The 22,940-nt window shown below is 41.4% G+C and overlaps 1 long non-coding RNA gene across 1 annotated transcript in view; it reads right to left on the bottom strand.

Moving 5' to 3' along the window:
• Positions 1 to 222: 222 nt before the first annotated feature.
• Positions 223 to 22,940, bottom strand: part of LOC146860599 (uncharacterized) — a 41,097-nt gene continuing 18,379 nt past the window's right edge. Inside the window, exons 3-4 of the long non-coding RNA XR_014979189.1 lie at positions 10,528 to 10,609; positions 223 to 2,786 (exon numbers count right to left, since the gene is read on the bottom strand). This is a non-coding gene — a long non-coding RNA (uncharacterized LOC146860599). The remainder of the gene's footprint in view (positions 2,787 to 10,527; positions 10,610 to 22,940) is intronic.

Raw genomic sequence — 22,940 nt, 5'->3', positions numbered from 1 at the left:
AGTTTCCCCCTAACACAGATCATTGAATTCAAAAGTCTTCCCTTCTTTATGTGTGTGGTTTATACACACAATTGTACCATGAGTGTCAGAGGATAATGTTGGTCATTATAGGTAGGTAGGTAAATCTTTATTGCATAATTTACATTAAAAATCACTGCACTTCATATAAACCACCCTCAGTACCCTCTACAACTAATACATTCAAAATTTCCACAGATAAAATAAAAATTCATCAAATTTCATTAATATGGTTTTCTTTGCCTTTTTAAAATTCAACATAGAATATTATTTAATCACCATAATCCTAAAATCAATTCATAATCCCATTTCCATAATCAATAAGAAATATCACTAATGTATGAATACAGTCTCACCAACATTCACAATGTACAATCTGTTTGGCGTATCTCAATGCATTAATACACATTAAAATCTTAAAACCTATTTCTATCTAATCCCTGTATTATTCAAGCGTATCACCATCAATTTAATGAACTTAATCGTAGATCCAATCAGCATATTTGTTCTTCCTGCAAAGCAGTACTCAGTTGCCTCTTTAAGTGTTCTTATACCTGCTTCCTTAAAAGTGGTTTCAGGTAGTTAGAGCTACTTGTACGAAGCCTTTTTGAGGTCGCAAACTGGCAGATGCCCAGAACTGGCCCTTTGCAAATGCACAAAGGCATTTTGACATGTACCAAACCCAAATAGCAATTTGGTACCTATCACCGAATCTCTATTTGGCTTTGCAATTCGGTTTTAGGAAGAGGCGTGTTGAGGACGTCCCTTCCTAATACCAAATTGCAATGGTACATATGAATGCTTTGCGACCAAAATGCAGTCGCAAACATTCGCATTTTACCACCAAATTCAATTTGGTGGTAACTCATTCGCAAATGGGAAGGAGTCCCTAAGAGACCCCTTCCTCTTTATGAATGTTTGTAAACAAAATTTCTAAGAGCAGGCAGTGGTCCAACAGACCACTTCCCACTGCCTTATATTGAAAAATGAAAAGAAAACTTTTCATTTTTGTTTTTGAAACACATCCCATTTTCTTTTACGGACTGCATTTAAAAAAATGTTGTATTTAAAAGTAATCACAGACATGGTGGTCTGAGAACACTGCAAACAGACATGCTTGCATCCACACACCTACACATACTTGTCAACACAACAAACTTGATGATTCGCATAATTTAAAGATACACCGGCTGCATATATGTCAATTTCAACTAAGGTGATACTGTACCGATTGCTTGTAAATCACATTTATATTCAAATACTGAAATGCATTTTGCACCCGTAGAAAAAGCTGACTGACGTTCAGACAGCTGTTATAAAGGAAAGACCAGTGGCTCAGGGAAAACATATAATTGTGGTTCCTCTCATTTAACCTTTAGAGGCTGCCACAACTGCTGGTGTTCCTAACACGAAATCCTTATATTCAAGATGGATACAGCAGGCCACCTCTTTAACAGCTACTGATGTTGACTATGTCTTTTACACAACTTTACAAACACAAGAATGTCTCCAATATGAACAAGTATTCCCTGTGCCCAGTGATGTTTTGCCTCTTTATCAGTATGACTATATTGTATATAATGATGGTTAATCCCAACCCGCTGATGAAATAAACAACAACTCTCATCAGCCTGTGCTGCAGTGCACGAAGTCCTGAGGAATGGAGAATTCTACCCTCAAAAATCTTTCACACAATCTTTAGGCGATTGTACTGCCCAGGTGTCTGTACTCAAAGCTCCTATTCAAGCACTAGAAAATACATATCCTGAATTCCCCACACTCATAGTGTGTGATTCGTATTACTGTGGCCAGTCTTTTAACAAGCAGTTACAATATCGGTGATTGAATGGATTAAGAGATTTAAAAAGGAATGCTATTAAGCATAATTTGCACTGTGTAAATTTTGCACTGCAAATGTTCGTGTATGACTGTTTAAATGTCTATAGTTTAAGATCAGGTGGTATGAATGATCTGGTTTTGCTACCGGAAACAAAGGATCGTTCATTGGAGAGATACAAGATTCAATTATGCCTTGATATTCTAGTTGTGTTAGAATTTCTCAAACTGGGTGTTTAGCTTCATGCTTAATTGGGTATTGTGATTGCACCTGCAGGCTAGATCTTATAGGTATAACATAATAAGGTGAGGCTTCTTCCCAGCCTACATGGTTGAGGCAAAATGCCGAGGCTTGTGCAAGGGCCCACTCCATGGCATACACTTGTTGATTACTTCAGGAACAAGGAAGGAGAAAGACAGTATTATCACAGCTTCTTGTGGGACTTTCGTAACAGACTCAGGCAGCTAATCCACTTCAGCCAAGAGAATTTCATAAGTATTTGTTACATTTTTTACCAAAAATTACTTTAATGTTACATGTTATATCACCCTCAATTTGGATGTTCAAATCATACAGTGTGTCGGGAGGGCTAACCTGTTGATCTGGTGTTTCAACTTGAATAATTTCATTAGTTGTGCTCACAACCAGAAACTCTTCAAGATTCTGGTGAACTATCACAACCTCTGCTGCACTGTCTAGCAGTGTCAATGTCCACTCCTTGTTCTAAAGTAGTGGCCTTAATATGTGTGGCATATTTAGTGGAAATACCTGCCACTTTCTTCTTTTTGAATTGGGATTTTTGCTGCAGAAGTTTCCCTTCGTTTTTTATTATGATATCAGACAAGCGTTGTGAGTCCTTTCTTGGTTTCACATACTCTTCTTGTCAGTGCTCTCATCATCCTCCTCTCTCCGAGTGTATGTCGGGTGCATCCTGAAAGGGACAAAAAGGACATGTATCAGTATACTGATACCTATCAGGCTGTTTAATTGATTAATGGTTACGCAAGTTATAACGCTTTTCAGTGAACTCCGGTTGTGGAGATCGACCCCATGATTTTATTTTTTCATTATTTTTTTGTTAATCTCAGCTTATTGGAAGACTGAGGTGCCTGTTTTGTATTATTCTGTTTTGATTTACCCTTAAGCTGTGACTTATTTGGTCCAGCTCCCAAATTACCTTGACATATAGAGGCATGGGTTTCAGCAAGAATGTTTGGTAGTTCACCCTCCTGGTTCGTAACGGGAATTTGAACGAGGTGTTGGCATACTGCCAAAGCTGCTGCTTCCCCTTTTATGTTACCTAAAATAATTATGGCGACTGTGGCATAATTGCCACTTAGTTTCATCCCCAAATCCAGGGCAGGGCATCTGTTTTAGCATGTCTGGAAAAACAGCGATAGATGGTGTACCAAGTGTTATGGATATATGTTGCAGCAAACACTGCGCCCCAGGTGGCATATTCATCCACTGGAGGAACCATCCCTAATGATAGATAATTGTGTTGATGGTTACTAGACTAATTGCAGGCGCTGTTAAATGTGGCTGTGCAGCTTGAGCAGCCCTCACTGGATTGCTGTTATTGTTTGCATAACAAATTGTGTTAAATGTCTGAACAGTCTAACTAGACCTGTGTAACCATCTAGAACTGGCCAGATTGCTCCCTTGTTGCTGAGGGGACCCAGTCTTACATTATTTAGTGGATGTGGTAGGGTACCTTGGAACGAATTCATATGTTCCTGAAATGTTAATGGTATTTCCAAGTCTTTATATGCTCTGTATTGGCCTGGTATTGGAGCTGCAGTGTATGTGTGAAATGTTTGTGCATTGGCATCTGCTGCCAGAAAAAAATGACCCTTAAATAGATTACCTCTGTTTTATATGCTTTGTGAGCCTCAACTACCAAGGTAACAGCTCCCCCTGTAAGAGGGAGCCTTTATTGTTGTAGTACCATTGCTGCTACAGCTTGTCTGCAATTAACATAAATAACTGCTACTTGCACCATATTTAATGAATGGCATTCAAAGAAGGGAAAAACTATAGTGGGGTGATCCTTTTAAGGGGTGCAAGCTTAAACAACCTCCAGACAAAAATAGGGCTTTTCTATTTAACCGAAGAGCACTAATCCCAAGACCATGGACGTCCCCATATAGGGTGAAAAAGGCACATGTAAGAATTACTCACGAGACAGATTAATAAGTACCTGACCGAGAACGTTGGTGGAACCATGTCATACGGTTTCTACGAATAAAGTAGGACTGAGCTGCAGTCATTAGTTGGATAAAGCAAAGCACTGTAATCAGCATTACAAGAATGGTGAAAAAGATAAACAATTCAGCCATTATAACATTACAGTGTGATTATGATTACATTTTAGAGCTCCAACCTAATACTACCTACACTATCAAGAGCATAGTGGGAGTACTCTCTGCCAAATCTCTTGAGACAACCCAACCCCTCATATCTATGTGCAATGTATTCGGAAACCGATCTAGTGCCGAACAGGCTACCCCCTTTGTAGGATAAAGATTAGAGTCTGTAGGACTGCATCTCAGTCACTGGTACAGCATCCAGGATAATCACCAGAAGTGCTCCTCTGTTGAATTTACCTCAGAGGTGGTATATATATTAAAAGCCCTGTTCCAATCGCTCTATATCAAAGGTGCAGTGCTGATGTGATTCCAACTGGACAACTGAATGAAAGGGCATTGGGTTTCTTAGCCTTGGACAGAGTCTATGAATGACATGATATAATGTTTATGAAGAAATGTGCTGCAAGCAGAAGAATTTCAGTGTATTTTATCGTGTAAGTACAAGGCACCTAAAAGTCACCATTTACAAAAATATTTCCAGTTTAAACATATAACTAAAATGGAGACATGTGCTCGGGTCCTGTTAAACCTCACAACAGTGTTACTCTATTCTGCACTGTGTTTTCTGTTTTGGGCACTGAGTATAATACTTTTTCTGTTGTGTTCTGGAAAACACGGAGTAAAGTGATGACTTAAACAAACAGAAACTCCCATACTTTCTAACCTGTGCCACACAACTATTCCATTAGCCAATAAACATTCTTTGCTACATATAATGTGCATATATATTTTTCTGCTGTTTCATAAATGCAGATACAAAATACTGAAATAAAGAATACAATTTGATGGAAGCACTAAACTAAATGCTGTGTTCTTTAAGTCCAGCAATGAGTAAAAAATGTTGTTTTGTGCTACACTTCACACAGTATGCTGTTCATTCTTTTCACATTAATGGCCTGAATGCAGTGTATTCTCTGTGCCCTAGGCAGAGGAGGTGTAGTACCAGAATATTGTGAAAGAATATAGTGCTACAAAAATGCTGTAGCAAAAATATAACTACAATATTATTATCAAGGTAAGTTTAATAGGTACATAGAGGTTTAATTTACTCAACTCCGCTAATTGTACTTTGTAGATATGCATAGCTTCAAGTTACATAGATGTGGAGTTAAGAATAGTAACTTCATATGTACCTATGTATGCTTCCCTTGACAATATTTTGGCAGTCAATATTTTGGCTACAATATTTTTGTAGTGCATTACTTAAGTCCACAAAGATTTGAGGCACAACTTCAGATTATACTGATTTGTGGAGCTGTGATTAAAATGTTACTAACTCTCTGCAGTACTTTTGGAGAGGAGTAGATATACCTGACAAGATGACAGGGGTGGCAGAGTACTTGCTGGCATATAATGCCGGTATCTCAGGTCACTATAACTGCTGAATTTCTATGGTTTTGTGCTTGTAAAATCTGAACCTAACTATAATGTCCCTATAACATTTGACTTTTTTCGTGCATTTCTAAGGTGTTTTGTATTTTATTTCCTATCTATAATGTCCCTGGAACCTATGTTTTTAAGTGAATTTCTATAGTTTTTCAAATTTATTTCTAACGATAATGTCCCTGTAAAATGTAGTTTTGTCAGTGAATTTCACTGTTTTCTAAAACATCAGTTGTACTACAATTTCACCTTGAAGTTTAATTTAGTACTTCTATTTTTTACAACTATATAAATGTGGATGTGGGTGTGTGAGTAGTTGTGTGTGAGTGGTTTTGTGGGTCTGTGACTGGGTGTGTGAGTGGTTGTGTGGGTGTGTGAGTGGTTGTGTGAGTCTGTGAGTGGATATTTGAGTTGCTTTGTGGGTCTGTGAATGGGTTTGTAAGTGGTTTTGAGGGTCTGTGAGAGGGTGTGTGAGTGGCTGTATGGGTGTGTAAGTAACTGAGTGGGTGTGTGAGTGAGGATGTGAAAGGTCATGTGGGTGATTGAGTGGGTATGTGAGTGGATGTGTGGGTGGGTGGGTCAGTGGTTATGTGAGTGTTAGTGGATTTGTCAGTGGTTGTGTGAGTGGGTGTGTAAATGGTTATGTATGTCTATGAGAGGCTGTATGAGTGTGTGAGTGGTTGCTTGGGTATGTGAATAGTTGTGAGCTTGTGTGAGTGAGTGTGAGTGGCTTAGTGGGTCTGTGACTAGGTGTGTGAGTGGTTGTGTGGGTGTGTGATTAAGGGTGTAAGTGTTTGTGTGGGCCTGTGAGTCGGAGTATGAGTAGCTTTGTGTGTGCATGAGTTGTTATGTGGGTGCGTGAGTGGTTGTGTGGGTGTGTGAGAGTGTGAGCAGATGTGTGGGTATGTGAGTGGTTGTCTGGGTATGTGAGTGGGTGTGTGAGTGGTTGTGTGGGTCTGTGACTGAATGTGTAAGTGGTTGTATGGGTGTGAGTTGGTGTGTGTGGTTGTATGGGTGTGTGAGTGTTTAAGTGGGAGTGTCAATGGATGTGTTGGTATGTGTGTTTGTGTTGGTTTGTGAGTGTTTGTGAGTAGTTGTGTGAGTGGGTGTGTGAGTGAGTGGTTATATGGGTAGATGATAGGGTGTGTTGGTGGTTGTATGGGTATGTGAGTGGTGGCTGAGTAGATGTGTGAGTAGATGTGTGGATATGTGAGTGGTTGTCTGGGTATGTGAGTGGGTGTGTGAGTGGTTGTGTGGGTCTGTGACTGAACGTGTAAGTGGTTGTATGGATGTGAGTTGGTGTATGTGGTTGTATGGGTGTGCGAGTGTTTAAGTGGGAGTGTCAATGGTTGTGTTGGTGTGTGTGTTTGTGTTGGTGTGTGAGTGTGTGAGTAGTTGTGTGGGTGTGTGAGTGAGTGGTTATATTGGTAGATGATCGGGTGTGTTGGTGGTTGTGTGGGTATGTGAGTGGTGGCTGAGTAGATGTGTGAGTAGATGTGTGAGTGGTTGTGTAGATATGTGACTGGGTGTGTGAGTAGTTGTGTGAGGTGGTATGTGAATGGTTGTGTGTGTCTGTGAGTGGTTATGTGAGTGGATGTGTCAGTGGTTGTGAGTGTTAGTGGGTTTATGAGTGGTTGTGTGGGTATGTGAGTGGTTGTGTAGGTGTGTGAATGGGTATGTGAGTGGCTGTGTGATTGAGTGGCTGTTTGAATGTGTGAGTGGATGTGTTCATGTGAGTGAGAGTGTCAGTGGTTGTATGTGTGTGTTAGTGGGTTTATGAGCGGGTGTGGTGGTCTGTGATGGGTGTGTGAGTAGTTATGTGAATCTATGAGTGGATGTGTGAGTGGCTGTTTGTGTGTCAGTGGTTGAGTGGGTGTGTGAGTAGTCATGTGCAAGTGTAAGTATGTGTGTGAGTGGTTGTGTGGGTGTGTGAGTGGTTGTGTGAGTCTGCGACTGGGTGTATGAGTGGTTGTGTGGATGTTTGAGTAGGTTTATGTGTGGTTGCATGGGTATGTGAGTAATTGTGTGGGTGTATGAGTGGCTGTGTGAGTCTGTGACTGGGTGCATGAGTGGCTGTGCATATATCTTAGTGGATGTGTGAGTGGTTGTATGAGTCTTTGAGTGGGTGTGTGAGGTGCTATGTAGGTCTGTGAATAGGTATGCGAGTGGTTTTGGGGGTGTGTGAGTGGCTGTATAAGTGTGTGAGTGGTTGAGTGGGTGTGTGACTAGGGGTGCGAGTGGTCATAAGGGTGTGTAAGTGAGTGTGTGAGTGGTTGTCTGGGAGGGTGAGTGGTTGTGTGGGTCTGTGAATAGGTATGTGAGTGGGTGTTTTGAGTGGTTGTGTGGCTGTGTGAGTAGCTGTATGGGTATGTGAGTGTGTATGTGAGTAGTTGTATGGGTGTGTGTGATTGTGTGGGTCTGTGAGTGCATGTGTAAGAGATTGTGTGAGTGGGTGTGTAGGCATGGGTGTGTGCGTGATTGTATGGGTATATGAGTGGGTGTGTGGACATGGAGGGGTGGGTGATTGGGTGTATGGGTATGTGATTGGGTGTGTGAATGGTTGTGTGAGTATATAAGTAGATTTTTTAGTAACTGTGTGGTCTGTGACTGGGTATGTGAGTGGTGGTGTGGATGTGTGAGTGAGTGTATAAGTAGTTTGTGTGGGTCTGTGACTGGGTGTGTGAGTGGCTGTATGGGTGTGTGAGTTGGTGTGTGGGGGTGTTAGTGGATTGGTGAGTGGTTGTGTTGGTGTGTGATTGGGTGTGTGATTCATTGTGTGGGTGAGTTGCTGTGCGGGTCTGTGTGAGGGGTGTCGGAGTGTTTATGTTGGTCTATGAGTAGGTATGTAAGTGGCTGTATGGGTGTGTGAGTGGTTGAGTGAGTGTGTGAGTAGGCATGTGGGTGCATGAGTATGTGTGTCAGTGGTTGTGTGGGCTTGTCAATGGGTGTGTGATTATGCATGTGTGTGAGTGGGCTTGTGAGTGGTTGTGTGGATCTGTGACTGAGTGTGGGTGGTTGTGTGGGTGGGTGTATGATTGGTGGCGTGAGTGGGTGTGTGAATGGTTGTGTGAATAGGTATGTGAGTGGTTGTGTGGTTCTGTGACAGGGCATGTAAGTGGGTGTGTGAGTATGTGCATGGTTGTGTGGATTGTGATTGGGTTTGTGAGTGGTTGTATGACTGGTTGTGTGACCGGGTGTGTATGTGGCTGTATTAGTGTGTGTTTGGTTGCGCGAGTGGCTGTATGGGTGTGTGAGTGGTTGTGTGGGCATGAGTGAGTGTGTTAGTAGATGTGTGAGTGGTTGTATGGGTGCGACTTGGTGTATGAGTGTTTGTGTGGGTGTGTAAGTGGATGTGTGAGTGTGACTGAGTGTGCCAGTGGTTGTGTGGCTGTGCAAGTGTGTGTGTGAGTAGGATTGTTGGTATGTGAGTGCGTGTGTCAATGGTTTTGTGGGCATATGAGTGGGTGTGTGAGTGGTTGTATAGGTGTATGAGTAGGTGTGTGAGTAGCTCTATGGGTGTGTGAGTGGATGTGTGAGTGGTTGTGTGGATGAGTAAGTGGGTATGTGAGTGGTTTTGTGGGGGTGTGCATGGTTGTGGGGGTCTGAGTGGGTGTGTGAGTGATTATGTGTGTGTGTGGTTGTGTGCATGGGTGTGTCAGTGGTTATGCGAGTATTAGTGGACTTGTGAGTGGTTGTGTGATTGGGTGTGAGTGGTTGTGTGAGTCGTGTGGGTGAGTTGCTGTGCGGGTCAGTGAATGCATGTCTGAGTGGTTATGTTGGTCTCTGAGTAGGTGTGTGAGTGGCTGTATGAGTGTGTGAGTGGTTGAGTGAGTGTGTGAGTAGGCATGTGGGTGTGTGAGTGTGGGTGTCAGTGGTTGTGTGGGCATGTCAGTGAGTGTGTGAGTGATTATGTATGTGTGTGAGTGGGTTTGTGAGTGGTTGTGTGGGTCTGTGACTGGGTGTGAGTAGTTGTTTGGGGGTGTGAGTGGGTATATGATTGGTGGCATGTAAGTGGGTGAGTGAGTGGTTGTGTGGTGTGTGAATGGGTATGTATGTGGTTGTGTTGGTCCGTGACTGGGTATGAGAGTGGGTGCATGGTTGTGTGCATGGTTGTGTAGATGTGTGATTAGGTTTGTGAGTGGTTGTATTACTGAGTGTGTGAATGGGTGCGTATGTGGCTATATCAGTGTGTGTCTGGTTGTGTGAGTGGCATATTAGTAGGTGAGTGCTCTTTGCGCAATGTTCTTGTGCTGAAGGAAACAGCCCAATCATTTCCTCAAATACACACAGACCAGAGTCTGCGAAGATAGTAACCTAAGATAGCTCGGTGGATTGACCACATGCTATAGAAATCTCTGTGTAATCTGTAAGTCACTAGTGAGTCTTGGTGGGACCAATTTGAAGAAACCAGCCTTCAAAAGTCAATTAAATACGTTTGGAATGGTAATATTAACAGCAGATGTCCTTTGAAGTGCTAAGATGTGTTTATGTTTGTGTAAAGCACTTTATAAAGGGTCAGTATTTCCATGTACTGTGTTTAGAAGCTGCAACAACTTCCCTCTAATTCTGAAGACATTTCATTAATATTGAGCTCTGTATTTTGAGTTCTGTGTCCTTCATTACTTTTCTTCTCACAATGTAATGGATTTTTTTAAAATGGATTAGTGCTGCAAGTTCACTAAATATCACCTTTGCCCCCTATCCACATATTCCTTGGTGCCCCACCCCCATACATCACAATTTTGTTTATTTCATGGATACTTTAGAATATTACTGAATTCAAAGAAATCCTGAGTCTGTGGGTCAGCCTGGTGTTACTTGTGTCAGCACCCCTCCAGGAATATGATGCAAAGGAGACAGTGTCAGGTTTTTATGTCTCAAGCTGCGTGGTAGCAGAGTTGGCTGATAATCCTGGCTTACCCTCTTGACCAACCGTTTGATCTTTGAGAAATCATGTTATAACCATGGGCTTCCGTTTCTTCTGGGGCCAAAATCGGAAAGGCTGAAAAACAGACGGGCACCTTTATTTAACACCGTATAAAAAGTACTGGGAAGTTATACCAGGTAGAGGGTCAGGATCCCCCCAAATTATCAAAGACACCTGTTTTATGTATTCTGATGATCAGGGCTTAAATGAAAATGGTAGCCTGATACCTGAAATGATTTGAATACAGTCTAAAGTGAGGACTGTATCCTGCAGGACATTCTAAACGAGTGGGCAGGTTCTTAGTTTATGCCAATAGAAGGTAGCTCCCTGGGTTAATGTTCACTCTCTCATCACTGTGCCCTCAATAAAGTGGGATTCAATTCTATTGACTAGGGGTATACCCATCAATTACCCTCTCATTACCTGGGTACCACAAAAACAGTCTAAGAAAAAATTGGTAAGGAGGAAAAAATTGGGCAATGTTTTTTGATCAAGGACACCTTTAATTATCCTTTCATATGTGTATCTATTCACATTTTCTTTTCATCATTATATCACTGAGCATATAAAAACATATATTTACAACACCTCTGAAGTAATAGAAAACCTAAGCTACTGTCCAGCAAAAACCATTTCCAATCGTGGAGCCACCTTTCAATAGTGTGGGCTACCCAGAGGTCACATCCATTGCATACCGGAAAATATATCTCCAAATGTTCGAAAGCAATGTATAACTGTTAAATCCACATACATTTCAATTATTTTGTGGTCCCTCTGTATAACAAAACTGTTGACGCGGTCGCGTTTTAGCCAGTAGATTTCTTTTGGCCTCCTCAGGACAAAAAACAGCAGCAATCTACATAGAAAGAAACATACTCTAATAACATATACATAATATCGACACCATTATTATCCTTGCCAGTATATGCACAGGTCTCAGTCCCCAAACATAGTCCACCGACTAAAAAGCAAACAGTCCCACCACCAGGAGAACAACCGAGTCAAGTGCAAGAAAACATCAATGTGAAATACATATCTTAGGCTTTACACGTCTCAATAAATCTAAATCTGAGCGCACTTCTCTCTCTATCAAACAAGTCTGAAATACTTCCGAGTTTTTTCTTTCAAGATCATTAAAAGCGAAAGACTCCTATTATAAAAGATCTCTCGGGGCCAACTCTTAGAATCAATTTAAACTACACTATCTGTGTCTGAACTAACCTTAATCAGATTTCTTCACTCAGCGTATCCCGCAAGTGGCCAACCTGCTTGTAAGGGGCGGGTCGTGGGGGTACAACCTTTATCCCAACCTTATATAGAAAAAATTCCAGTTAGAACGCACTCTGTACAATGAGTGTTAATAATGCCACCCACGATACCATACTTTGTACCTTAGAAGAGTGTTGTATCACTCGGCGCCTTACTCGTGTTCTCAGTATATGACAAACGTCCGCCGTGAATCGTATGCTAATTCGTAAATGAAACACAAACGCAGACGTACAAATATCAGTAAGATGTATTCGAAAAGTCCCGAAGTCCTCAGCTGACTAACATATACTCATACCTTTAATCTGTCTCTTCTCTTCGGGGTCTAATTCGAAAGTATCCGTGCTCTCTCTCTTGCTCCGGAAAAAGTTCAAAAGCACAGGCTCGACATTTTATTTCCTGGTGGCAACAGCAAAAAAGGACTAAATACCTCTTCTAGTGGAATTATAATGAATCGTCCATATTGGAATAAAGAATTAACGCTGGCCAACTGGTTATTATTGTCCCTATCTCCCTTAATATAAACAACTCTATGTAAACTATATTCTACAAGCCTTATAAAAAATAACTCAAATGACCCTAATAGAAAATAATTAAAGCCTTAAAAATAATTCGACAAAATCAAATGGATACTAATGTGGATGGTGAGAAGAATAAAGATCAATCAGATACAGCCACCAAGATTATACCCACTGTATGAATCAACAGAGGTAGAGGACCTGTAAACATAAAGGCTCACATTCTGACATCTTATATCGATCTAAACATATATACACGTGTCTGTACATGCAGGGCATATTACAACCAAATCCAATGACCTAGATCCCCCCACTCATCAGGCTAAGTCTTCGTCTCAAGATATTTTCAATAAAGTGGGAACAATAATTGCGTCATGAAATAGAAACTTCTGCATATGTGCCATATGAGTCACCTCAGTGTGTGAGGTGTGCTATATGACATAAATGGCCTATGTATTTTTATTGTGACGGGAGCCTGTCGGCAGAATCTGAGGAGAGCACAAAAGATCCAAACATAGGCGCTACATTTAAATCAAGATACTATGTCATAAGTTCACCCCCCCCCCACACACACACAAGAGACACCTCTGTTGCACATAGTTTGGAAACTCTGCTGTGAATCTTTGCATTAACCCACTGGGATTACAGTTAGATGAATTAATACCCTTGCTTCAAAGATTTGAGTTTATCCTGCAGTTTGTGGGCTTCGCCCTGAAAGGGCTGACTCAGCATTTCATGCTTTTGAGTTTGACATTTTGTGTGTCATCTAGTATGGTGATAGTAGCGTCAAGTGATAATTCAGTCTGTGGTACCCGCTATGTATATAGATATTATGATAATCGTCAATGTCATCAATTGTATTGATTATGATTGCCAGCCCAGGTACACAGGGAGTTACAACCCATGTCACCATAATGAAAGTAGCTCTACTCTCCAAGGTCAGCAGTCAGACTCCTATCACCACCCTCAAGCAAAGAGTTAGGGACACAAACAGCTCCACCGTTTGGTGCTATAAAAGGCTGGGCACTCATTCATTCAACGGCGATATGTCAGAAGAATGCCTGATATGTTTTATTGTTTTTTGTCTTGCACTCTACATTTGTCACCCTGGTATGTTTTGGTGCTTCCTCTACTTCGTGCATGATTGTCATGTACGGCCAGCACAGGGACAAAGGGAGTTACAACCCATGTCACTGTAATGAAATCTGCTCTACTCTCTAAGGCTCCAACTCAGACTCCTATCACCACCCTCAAGCAAAGGGTTAGGGACTGGTTAGCTGCACCAGCGTCTTGAAGCAGACCACTCCATCGTTTGGCGCTTTACAAGGCAGGTAACTTGCTCATTGGATGGCAATACCTAGAGGATCGACCACTATGTTTTATTGTTTTTTGTCTTACCCACCACATTTGTCACAGTGGTGTGTTTTGGTGCTTCCTGTACTATGTGCATGATTGTCACGTCTGACCAGCACAGATACACAGGCAGTTACAACCCATGCCACTGTAATGAAAGCTGCTCTACTCTCCAAGGCCAGCATTCAGACTCCTATCACCACCCTGAAGCAAAGGGTAATGGGCCGGATAGCTGCACCAGCGCCTTGGTGCAGACCACTCCATTGTTCAGGTCTATACAAGGTGGGTCACTCGCTCATTGGATGGCAATACGCCATTATTGCCCAATATCTTTAATTGTTTTTGTCCTGCACACTCAGATTGTCACCCCGTTGTGTTGTTGTGCTTCCTTTACTATGTGCATGATTATCACCTCAGGCCAGCACAGGTACACAGGGAGTTGCAACCCATGTCAACAGAATGAAAGCTGCTCTACTCTCCAAGGTGACACATCAAAACTGACTCCAGTCCCATTCACATTGGTCCATCTACAGCAATACCAGGTTCTCACGGACACTTGTTGGTAATATGCTTAATTGGACATACCGCGGCTCCCACCTTGGAACCAGCAAACTCAATTACCACCCTCAAGCAAGGTGTTAGGGACCAGATATCTGCACCAGCACCTTAACACAGATAGCTTCGCTGTTTGGTGCTATACAAGGAGGGAGACTCACTCATTGGACTGCAAAAATAGTTTTTTGTCTTACACACTACGTTTGGTGCCTTGGTGTGTTTTGGTGCTTCCTGTACTATGTGCATGATTGTCACGTCCGCGCCATGGACTGGCGCTTTTACTGTGTGTAAAGGTTGTCTACGGTGGGAGGGCTGTGCGCTGTCATCATGCTCTGCCACTATCTGCCCCCCCACGGACCTGGCCCACCCAGGAGACTTTCAAATAAACAAGCGTGGGAGACCGTGCTTGTTTTTTTGTAAAAGTTTGCTGCAGAGTCATGGATCATCAGCGAAATAATGGCAAAAATGTAAAAAAAAATGTTTTTGGGCCCTAGTGGGGTTCCCACAGAGATCCTACCACCAAGCCTTGGGGTTGTGGTGTTCCTACCCTTCCCCCTTCTGTTTATTTTTTAACCTATTTCTTGAGACTTGGCTGAGTTTTAGCCCCATGATGGTTGGTAACACTTTCTGGTTGAAGTGCTGCCAGCCAATCAGATCTCAGCATGAGATCTGTTTGATCCGCAGAGGATTTGAGTCCCTAGATATCCATATTTCTTTTTCCTTAAATAACTCCAAAACTAGTGAAGGGATTGATATATATTTATATATATTTTTGCACACGAAACTCGCAACTTACTGCAAGGACGAGCCACACCAATCCGGAAAAGTTCAAAGTATATTTATTCGGGCACAACGACGCGTTGTGAACTCAACAGTTCTTAGTCATATATACATATATATGTGTGTACAAAAAAGAAGCAGTGAAATCTGGTTAGTTCCCATGTTTAGGTGTAGAGCAGCTCCTGAATAAATCACCCTACAACACCAACGACATTCTGTTCACCTCAAATGTCTGTTTTTCTAGCAAAGTCTTTAGGCATAGTGTTAGCACAGTGCCTTCCACGCCGCACTGTAACATGAAAAAAACATTTTACCACGCCAGGCACAGTATTTCAGGTTTGGATTAGTAAAATACCACAAAGCCAACCTGGAATGAATAAAAGCAACCCCTAACATGTGTTTCACTATCAGTATAGCCATGCAGAAAGGATTAGCTTTGCCCGCCATTCTTGCACCCTCCCTCCGCAGGCAGCCAACCCTCCCAACCACAATGGACACTACCCTCCCCTTTTGTTATTGCTTTCTGATCTTGCAGGACACTCACAGGAGCCAGGATCCTGTGCTGGCTCCTGTGAGACTCCCTCAGAAGTCTAGAGGCAAGCGCTGGCTCCCGTGGGACTCCCACAGGATTGCAGTAGACCCCCAAATCTTTTTTTTAAATTTGACTCAAGAAGTGTCCTTTTGAGACTGCCCCGCAAGCTCCAGGGTCAGGGTACCACTACCCTGCCCCCTTATGCCTTATTTTATTTTCAGCGTTACAACAAACAAATGATGGACGGAATGCTGACAATGCAGACATTCTCCCCCAGTCAAGAGATCTGGGTTAAATCCATCGTTCTTTTGCCCACTACGCCACCCCAGTTCAGACATGGCCATATGCAAATCAGTCTTGACCCTGTGCCTCATGGGAACAGTCCAGCCCGAACTGCCAAGCCATGTCTTCCCTGGACCGGAATCAAGCATCCTAGGACCGGTTTCTGGCTATCAGCCGTCATCAGCCAGGATAGCTTGACTCCAGTGGCGTAGTGAGCACGGGTCCCACGTCTGGGAATACCCATCCCACTTAGGGTGAAAAGCGTTACAACAAACAAATGATGGACGGAATGCTGACAATGCAGACATTCTCCCCCAGTCAAGAGATCTGGGTTAAATCCATCGTTCTTTTGCCCACTACGCCACCCCAGTTCAGACATGGCCATATGCAAATCAGTCTTGACCCTGTGCCTCATGGGAACAGTCCAGCCCGAACTGCCAAGCCATGTCTTCCCTGGACCGGAATCAAGCATCCTAGGACCGGTTTCTGGCTATCAGCCGTCATCAGCCAGGATAGCTTGACTCCAGTGGCGTAGTGAGCACGGGTCCCACGTCTGGGAATACCCATCCCACTTAGGGTGAAAAGCGTTACAACAAACAAATGATGGACGGAATGCTGACAATGCAGACATTCTCCCCCAGTCAAGAGATCTGGGTTAAATCCATCGTTCTTTTGCCCACTACGCCACCCCAGTTCAGACATGGCCATATGCAAATCAGTCTTGACCCTGTGCCTCATGGGAACAGTCCAGCCCGAACTGCCAAGCCATGTCTTCCCTGGACCGGAATCAAGCATCCTAGGACCGGTTTCTGGCTATCAGCCGTCATCAGCCAGGATAGCTTGACTCCAGTGGCGTAGTGAGCACGGGTCCCACGTCTGGGAATACCCATCCCACTTTTATTTTCAGAACATGGGGACCCAGTACCCGAGTCCTGTCATGGCAGCTGCAATATTTTTTTTCAAGTTATGTCCAGCCAATCAATGCTCCAGCTGGAGTGATGCGAAGACAGGAAAATAACCTACTTGGATGATTGGATCACTATTTTTTAAAGCTGTGTGCCAATGAGACTCCAATAAGCATTCCACAAACCTAACCATCCTGATAACTATAAATTTTGAACCTTAATTCCTCAAAACGTCCTGAACAGATTTACATAAAATTACAAAAAGCTTGCTTTCACGGTAAAGATCTACTTTTTGGCCAAATTAGGTGTAATTCTCTTCAGCACTATGGACATTGCTGTGGAAATTGTGTTTAGGAACTCCCTCGCCCCTGCTTGAGAGATTACCCTGAAACTTTCTAGGAAGGGGTTGAGGTGGATGTTTTTCTTCTTGGAAGGTTTTGTTAATATTCGTCAAATGGTTCCATAGTTATTAGCAAAATAAAAAAAACAATTTTTAGCACCTGGAACTTGTTCCATGCTGTAAAATCAGCACAAACTGCACCATGTGCTGCACAAGTGGACTCAGCTTCTTTCTGCAGCTTGAGTAGATGTTCTACTCAAGCAGCAACTTCATCAACACAAGCGGCATGTTCTTGTTTTAGTTGCCAATGAGTAACTATATTGAGAGACTCTACCGCTTCTCTGTGCTTTTTGTTCAAAAGTGCCCTTTTTTCACAAGAGTATTTTTTCTAGTTTCTGATGTCTTTGAAAAAGCAATACAAACTGTATTTACACTTTAACTAATATTAATGTATCCTTTATCTATGTACTTTTTAAAATAATAACTACATCCCTTCATGTAACATTATACTAGATAATATTCAAACAATAATTCATTGCCAAAAATAAAAATAAACCCAATTCTAAGAAAACTATGCACACAAAAACAGAACATATTTACTAACATCTAAAATAAAATAAATTAATTAACTATCAATAGCAAGAATCATATTTGGAAGCCAAACTAATGCATGTGCTCAAAATATGAACAACATTATGGCATAGAAACAGCATATATGGATGTTAACCATATAACGTCAAATATATTAAAATTCAAATCCTTTTGATTACCTAACCAACAAAAATATATTTAAAAATCAAACCATTTTATTTACCTAACCAATATTCTTCCAAATACAATACTTAAAATAAATACTCACAGTTCTGTAGATGTAGTAAATACTTAGGAAAAAGGTTCCTATCCAGCACTAACTTCCACAATATTATTCTCCCAAAAATACAAAATTACAATCTTTAAATAATATTCAAAGTATGGTCTTCTCAAACCCATTGAATCCCTTAAAACATAAAAATGATGCCTTGGGGGAATGTCACAGTATATACTTAGCAACATAAATAGCAACTCAAATGAAGGCAACTAAAGAGATAATTAAAAAAGCTAACAAAACCCAAAAATAAACATGAAATGATTTACAAAAATATTGGAAAGGTAAATTATCTAACCCATTTTCTTTAATGAAAATTAAAAATATTAAATGAATGCAGCTCCAAAATAAACATTATTCAGGGAGAAGCGAATTGACCCGCAAATACAACCATGTTATGCTCCCACTCCCACCAAAGCCCTCAGAAAGCCACTATGTAAGACAAATAATCTCGGTATACATTACAAAACTTCCAACAAAATGCCAACAATATACTATTCAAATACCAACAATAGATGCTCAAAATAGGCACACAAAAATCAAACTTGCACTTTTAAAGTTGTAAAACATTAACTAAGTCATTATTCATAACCAAACACACTTTAAATAAATTCAATAACATCCACCCAACCCATTATTAATAGAAACATACAATGTCCTCATCATTGTTGGACAATACCATGACAAATCAGCAAAATAGAAATGTTAAATACCTTATAAACAGATAGGAGTCAATAGAAAATAATATTTTTCTTTTATGTACTTACAAACAGTAAATAAAATGTAAGAATAATGTGTATAAAAATATATAACAATGTTACAATGTGTACAAAAACTTTTTTTAATATAAAAATGTTTATCTGATGCAAAAAATAAGAGAAAATTACAATTTTTTATTTTTTTGCCTCATATAAAAGCTTTATCATTTTGAAACATAGGTCCATTATTTTCTGTAGCTAATATTATATATATTGTGAAGAAGAAACGTTATTAGCACTAATTTACACATTGCCATTACATTTCCCTATTTATAAAGTTATATTAAAATATGATATTGTTTGTTTAATGTAAATTAATATTAGCACACTTATAGTAACTAAATTGTTCAAAAAGTTGTTTAACTTTACATTACATATATGACTACATACATTAAATTTATATTTTTACATTTCGAAAATATTGGTTTAATATTTTAATGTTATACTTCAATTAAATCAATAATCTGCTTACCAAAATATTTTTTTAAGACTATAAATGGAAAAAAACATTAAATTATAATATATTAACTTCTTTCCAGCCAACATAATAGAAAGTATAGAAATGCTGTATCACTAACTTACTAACTGAACCCAAAGAAACGGTTTTTAAAATGCATAAGTGAGTGACAGATTTCCTATTGCAAAACATTGAGGAAATTGAGATTTACTATTCTGACTCCAGGGCCACAACACCCCTCATCAGACAGGCTAGCTTGAATCCAGTGACACAGTGAGCCCGGGAGCCATGTCTGGGCACACCCAGCGCACTTAGGGCGAGAAAGCAAAAGACACACAGCTGATGGATGGAATGCAGAGCAAATCAACCATTTACCCCAGTCAATGGATCTTCATTTGCTCACCATACCACCCCAGTTTGGACCCAGCCATATTCAAATCAGTCTTGACCCTGTTCCTCAAGGGAACAGTCCAGCCCAAACTGCCAAGCCAGGTCTTCCCTTTACTGGAAACAAGCATCCTGGGACCGGTTTCAGGGCATCACCACTTATTACCCAAGCTAGCTTGAATCCACTGACACAGTGAACCCAGGACCCACGTCTTAGCATACCTGGCGCACCTAGGACAAGAAAGCAAAAGACACACAGATGATGGACAGAATGCAGAGCAACTCAAACATTCACCCACAGTCAATAGATCTGGGTTAAATCCATTGTTCTTTTGTTCACCATGCCACCCCAGTTTGGACCTAGCCATATGTAAATCAGTCTTGATACTGTGCTTCATGGGAACACTACAGCCCAGTCTAAATTTGGGTGGCATGGTGAGCAAAAGAACAATGGATTTAACCCAGATCTCTTGACTGGGGATGAAATGAAATAAATAAATTCCAGCATTTGTAAAGAGCACAGCTACCTCAGTGGAGGTGTCCCGGCGCTGGGGGCCGTTGGGAAGATTAAGCGAGCTATGGCCCAGAGTTACATGGTGCTGGGGTAATCTGCCGCTGGTGCCGGGGATCGAACCGTGAACCTTGCAGTCCGGAGTCAGGCACCTTGGTCGCTGCGCCACATCTCTTCCCGGATGAATGTTTGATTTGTTCTGCATTCCGTCCATCATCTGGGCATCTTTTGCTTTCTCGCCCTAAGTGCGCTGGGTATGCCCAGACATGGGTCCCGGGCTCACTGTGCCACTGGATTCAAGCTACCCTGGCTGATGAGGGGTGATGCCCCGAAACCCAGGATGCTTGTTTCTGTTCCAGGGAGGACCTGGCTTGGTAGTTCGGGCTTAACTGTTCCCATGAAGAACAGGGTCAAGACTGATCTGCATATGGCTGGGTCTAAACTGGGGTGGAATGGTGAGTAAAAGAATGATGGATTTAACCCAGATGTCTTGACTGGGGGTGAATGTTTGATTTGCTCTGCATTTCGTCCATCTGCTGTGTGTCTTTTGCTGTCTCGCCCAAAGTGTGCTGGTTATGCCCAGACGTGGGTCCCGGTCTCACTGTGCCACTGGATTCAAGCTAGCCTGACTGATTAGGGGTGATGACTGGAAACCAGTCCCAGGATGCTCGTTTCTGTTCCAGGAAGGACCTGGCTTGGCTGTTTGGAGAAGACTGTTCCCATGAGGCACAGGGTAAAGACTAATTAGCATATGGTTGGGTCTAAACTGGGGTGGCATGGTGAGCAAAGGTATAATGGATTTAACCAACATCTCTTGACTGGGGGTGAATGTCTGATCTGCTCTGCATTCCATCCATCATCTGTGTGTCTTAAGATCTTTCTTGGCACCGCAGAGCGGCAGGTGGGTCTCTGCTTACAGGTATATTTTTAAAAAAAAAAATCCTATACAAACACTGAAGCGTTCCCACCCCCATTCTGACATAGTTTGTTGAATGTGGCCACCATTGGAGCCCTCGGAGCTTCAGCATGAGTGCTCACATCCTCCCAATTTGCATATAGCCCTCTCCCACCCTCCGAGCATGAATATAACATTTTCCCTAATCCACTTTTTCCCTGTGCATGGAGTGAGGCACCATCCAAGTCCTTAATTTGAAGAGGGTGAGCATTTAGGCCTTTTTCTATGCTTTACTGACAGCATGTAATTTTTTTTAATAGGCTACCACAGGAGCCCACGGAGCTTCAAAGTGAGCTGCACTCAATTTATCCACTGCATGCCATTCTGTGTTGTGTAAGTTAATCCTTCTTTAATCACCGCTTTCAGAGTAAAATAGGATACATCAAAAAACCATGCTGAATTGAAGAGTCATGGTAGATGAAATAACGCTGTTACAGCATTTTCTTTCTGGTGTTTAAATGCGAATTGATAGGAGGATTCGGAACTCACAGAGGAGCTGCTTCAGCTCAAGCCACCTCCATAGAGATGGTGTCTCTAGTTTTTAGAGGGAAAGTGTAAGCATGTTACTGGTAAAAGATGAAAAGAATGTTGTACCAAATGCATTTGCAATGCAATAGGTCTTGCAATACTGAAAGTTTGGCCTATGGCGTTGCATTATTATTTGCAACGCCAATAGCTCAAACTTTCAGTAATGCGAAACCTATTGCATTGCAAATGTTTCTTAAATATTGGGATTATGGTGGCTCTACACCACGATGGAGCAATAGCCTTGCCCCGCATAATGGCATTACTCAAGGCATTTAGGTAAGGGATCCAAACTTCAGGCTGCGATAGGTAGAGATTGCCGGGGTTGCCGTCCATCCCGGGGGCCTTCTCTTTCTTTGCCTGCTTTAAAGCAAGGGCCGTCTCAGCTAACACAAAGCTGAAGTTTACAGCCCTCCCTTCAGTAGCTACCAGCTCATCAATGCAGGTTGTATAAAAATGCTCTACTGTGGGCCCTTCTCCTGTTGCCTAGTCTGCGGCATATCCTAGTCCCATTCTCTATAGAGGACCCTAAAGTGTGCTATCCACTTGTCTGGTTGAACTAATTCTTCCAAATGGTTATCAATTTTCCGGTAAGCGGTCGAAACAAGCCTCCAAAAGGCCTTTGAGTCCTTATTTTGGAGGGCATTTGTTAAAGCTGACCATTGTTCTGATTCTCAATTCCTTCTGGTCTTGATCAGAATAGTCTAATATTGCTTCCTAGCGTTGCTTATTTCAGTACAACAGCCCTTCTTTGGAGCTTCTAGTAAGCATTATTTTTTCATAACACCACTCTTTGGAGAACAAACTAGGCGGGCTTTTAAGGCAACCACCCCTCCATCCTGTTTTCACAAAGAGGTTCCTCACTTGGTCCATTCACTGGCAATGCAAAGTAACGAAATTAAGATCAGTTACTAGAGATGATTCGACCAGGGACAATTTCTCCACAAATATTTAATAGATTTGAGCCAGTGTCGCACCATTAGTTGCCACTACTGACCATTTAACATTTATTTTTTTGTTTGATGTCTCATTCGAGGGCTTGCATATGAGGGATGCCAAGTTTGTGTTTGCAATTGGGCTCACATCATACTTGGCACTCCTTATAATAAAACATTGCCAAACCAAGCCCCAATTAAAGCCAAAATTATTTTTATAGACATAGTAAAAAATAAAGACCTCTATAATACATTTTTTAAATGTAACAATTTGATTCATTTATTAAAACTATAGACGTTTATTTTCAATATTACATGTAATTTATCTAATTTCAATTTTATAAGAATTACAATTGCTTTAAAATACAATAATATCCACAAAATCCTAAAATGAAACCCACAACATATAAAATTAAATTAAATACTCAAATCAAAATATAACAGGTTAACTAAACACATAATTTCCAATGTTAACACATTGA

Source organism: Triturus cristatus, chromosome 3_1 (assembly GCF_964204655.1).
Source record: "Triturus cristatus chromosome 3_1, aTriCri1.1, whole genome shotgun sequence".
NCBI classification, from domain to species: Eukaryota; Metazoa; Chordata; class Amphibia; order Caudata; family Salamandridae; genus Triturus; species Triturus cristatus.
The sequence above is the reverse complement of the archived record's forward strand: the minus strand, read 5'-3'. Positions and strand labels throughout refer to the sequence as shown.